The sequence below is a fragment of the Schistocerca americana genome, chromosome 10, assembly GCF_021461395.2.
Source record: "Schistocerca americana isolate TAMUIC-IGC-003095 chromosome 10, iqSchAmer2.1, whole genome shotgun sequence".
NCBI classification, from domain to species: Eukaryota; Metazoa; Arthropoda; class Insecta; order Orthoptera; family Acrididae; genus Schistocerca; species Schistocerca americana.
In genome coordinates this window covers 67,615,115-67,619,096 of record NC_060128.1, presented here as the reverse complement: position 1 = coordinate 67,619,096, position 3,982 = coordinate 67,615,115, and the positions used below count along the sequence as shown (strand labels likewise).

At 42.4% G+C, this 3,982-nt stretch overlaps 1 pseudogene; it reads right to left on the bottom strand.

Annotated features, from left to right (window-relative positions):
• Positions 1 to 1,021: 1,021 nt before the first annotated feature.
• On the bottom strand, positions 1,022 to 1,139 carry LOC124552896 (annotated as a pseudogene).
• Positions 1,140 to 3,982: the final 2,843 nt, after the last annotated feature.

Below are 3,982 nucleotides of genomic sequence, written 5' to 3'. Positions count from 1 at the left end.
GAGGATAGTTGCAGAAAATAGGAAGGAATGACTCGTGAGCTCCAGAATGCTAACAGATGTCCATCTACCACAACGACTGGGCATAGAGAGTTAAAAATATTGCCATGTAATTGCTGAGCAGTTCATAAGCCAGGCTTGGATCTATGGGGGCATGGGGGAGTCAGGCAGGGGTATCTGTCCCGGGCGGCAATTTCGAGGGGCACCAGATTCGTATCCTTGAAGAAAAAAACCTCATTTTACAAAGTGCCTACAGTGCGTTCAGCGAGAGAAGAGTTCTGACAGTTGATGCGGCCTTGGCGCACGTGCTTCGCTCGTCCACGACGGCCAATCAGATTGTGATCCTTTGCTTATGTTAGCGTGGCAATGCCCCGGTGTTGCCGTAGTGTTGGGCGACTGCTGCTGGTTCGCTGCCCGTCGGTGTCGAATACTGGCAACTGCGCTGCCAGCTGTCAGAGCTCTTCTCTCGGCATACGACGTATAGCATCTGGCGTACAATGGTGTATCGATTATTCGTATGATTTTAAAATGAATCCCTGTAGGTTTTTGAACATTTTAGAACACTTTCTAAATTGATTTCTGAGCGAATCGTAAGTTGATTTTTGAATGCGTGCATAGTGTACGTGATGTCTCTGCCAGCGAAATTCCTGTCACATCTGGAAATAAAAAATTTTCCCACAGATGAAATGGTGAGGAGCTATAAAAGCTTAGCCAAATAGACCCAAACGGGTGGTTGTTTATGAGGTTCATTGGGTGTGCAAATGATCAGCGCTGTTATTATTTCTACCAAAATACATAGATTCAGACTAAAAAGAACTCCTCCCACACAGGCCACGAAGGCCCAAAGGTACCGACTGGCTGTTGTGTCATCCCCAGCCCACAAGTGTCACTGGATGCGGGTATGGGGGGGCATGTGGTCAGCACACAACTCTCCCGGCCGTATGTCAGTTTCCAAGACCGGAGCCGCTATTTCTCAGTCAAGTAGCTCCTCAGTTTGCCTCACAAGGGCTGAGTGCAGCCCTTTTGCCAACAGCGCTCGGCAGACCGGATGGTCACCCGTCCGTTTGCTAGCCCAGCCCGACAGCGCTTAACTTCGGTGATCTGTCGGGAACCGGTGTTACCATTGCGGCAAGGCCGTTGGCATAGATTCAGACTACCAGAATGGAAATAAACGACTGACAGAAATAATACATAAGAAAGATTACACATTAGTCTTCTTGGAGTATCCGAAATGAAAATGAAATTTTAACAGAAAATTTTTGCCAGTATGCTACTCTACTAAGGGCCAGTTGTACAGTCCCCGGTTAAAAGCCGCTTAAGTTCTACTCTCGGAATACTGCAGAAAACACATCGAATGAACACGTAATAACATCTTACCAGAGAATAAACACGGGGTAATTAAACTGGTGGTTCTGGCAGGGGTAGTGAAGTTACCTGGAGAATAAGTTTTGATGATGGCAGGAACAGTGATGGAATTAGTGATTCCAAGATTGTAGCTTAGAACAAGGAAGGATAATAAATGGGGACATTACACAAATTATATTTGACAATTCGAATTTTATATAAAAATTTCGTTCTACTACTTACCGAACTCATGCTTGAGAAACAGGAGCTTACCAATAAAATGTGAAACTGTTTCCTAACATAAAACTTTTGCTTGTAGTGGACCTAATAGGCATTTGATATCAGCACTTTATGAATTACTATTATGTTCTGTTGTGTTATCTATGTAATGACCTTCTGTGCCAAAACAGTCCCTCTGTTTGGCATGTGTTACAACTGCTGCAATAATAGAAAGGTCTTTTTCATTTTATCTAGCAGACACTGACAAAGTAGACATAATCGAATCAGGAAACTATCCTAGTCATGAGTATGTATGTATGTATGTAATAAACCAGGACCTACAAACAACAGAGAGGCTTCAACCAGTCCTAGCCCTAAGTGGTTCACAACCCCACAACAGGCCACAACAGTCCACCCTCCCCACCGCCACCCCACACTGAACCCAGGGTTATTGTGGAGTTCTGCCTGGGACCTCTCCCCTCCTCTACCCTCCCCCCCCCCCCCCCCCACCCACCCACAAGAACCTCTAATACCAGATGAGTGTAACCCCAAATGTTCGAATGATAGAATAATTATGGTGTACGCGTAACTGAGGCAGAATATGGGGAACCAATGTGCATTTGCCGAGGTTGATGGAAAACTGCCTTAAAAACCATCCACAGGCTGACCAGCAAACTGGACCTCGACACAAATGCACCGGGCATATTTGTGCTGGGGACTGGCACACCTTCCCGCTCGTGAAGCAGTGCGTTAGATCACGCAGCTAGCCAGGCGGGCTACAATCACGAGTACTGCTCGTATTAGTAGCTTTTTCGGTATTAGACAATGGCAATTCGATTTTTCATGTAGCAAAACATGTGACGAACTTTGATGAAGTAAAAAATTATTTCACAGAAAGGAAAGCACAATGTGTAAATCTGTAGCAAGTTTAGAGAGATAAGAATGCTGGGACCTTAAGATTGAAGAAATGTGTACTGTTTTGCTTGTCTCTGTCTTTAGTGGTTTTATGTTTCCCCTGTTTAATTTTATGTCACACAAAAGGGAAAGTTATTAGCTAACCAGCTATAAAGAGTGCAAATTTTCAGATGCTTTCTTATTTTCCTGGTTACAAATAATCCTACCCAGTATTAATTGTGAATTTTTTTTTAAGGAGGTAAGATGTCAAACCGGCTGTTAGGCAGCAAGATAGGCACCACAGGACATTTTAATTTCCATTGTCCTGAATACAGGGTTGATGGCTTCCATTACAAATATACACATCTCAATTTTGCAGAGTGAAATGCGGTGATGGGTGATAGAAGAATGCTGTGTGAAGAGGTGTCACACTGCACTTTGGCATACTTTGGACCAAGTAACATGCCTTACATCCTTACATTTCCCTGAATTCCGTGAACATATATATTTAAAATATCAAACCTATAATAATAATAATAATTTTAAGTACCTGGGAGAAATCATCCAGCCATCAGGGATCAACCCAAAGGCCAATGAGGAAAGAATAAAAAACTACAGAAAGCATATAAACTCACGTGGAACTATTATAACAAAAAGTTCATATCCATTAACGCAAAATTGAGGCACTACAACACTGTCGTACTTCTGGAGGCACTGTATGCATCTGAAACAACACAAATAGGTGGGCAAACTGAAATCAAAGAAATAGAGAAACAAGAAAGGAAAATTCTCAGGAAAATTTTTGGCCCGATACAAGAGCAAGGAATCTGGAAGAAGAGACCAACATCAGAATAATATAAATACACAGACAAGATTACAGATACAATAAGGAAAAGAAGAATGCAGTTCTACGGACATATCCACAGGATGAATGAAAACAGAATTTCAAAGCGAATTCTTAAAGTCATCAACTCAGGCAGGGGAAAAACAAAATTGATAAAAGAAGTTGAAGAGGACCTCAGACAAGCACACATAACAGCAAACGATGCAGAAAATAGAACTGAATTCAGTAACATCATCAAAAAACATAAATTTGACACCACAACACAGAAGAGACCAGGATGCAAATGGACAGCGGAGCGAAAGAAACAACACAGTGAACACATGAAGAAAATTTGGGCTCAGAAAAAACATAAACAATCATCATAAAGGAATTCAAGTTCAAACGATCTCTTAAATGGGAATAATCGAAAATAACAATAATAATAATAATAATGAGGGGGGACGGGGGTGCCACTATCAAGTTTTTGGCTCGGTTCTGAAATAACATAAATCCGGGGCTGCCATAAGCCACACTTTTTCCGTAGTTGATACTTAGCAACCCTTAAGGTGGTGTAAAGTGTGATGCCACTGGACAGTGAACGATTGGATGAGTGAGTTGTTGCAATGCAGAGTGCTGCCGGCTGTCACAATTTGATGGAAGGCTTTGGGTTTGGCAAATGCCTGCAGAGAATCATCTCACATCACG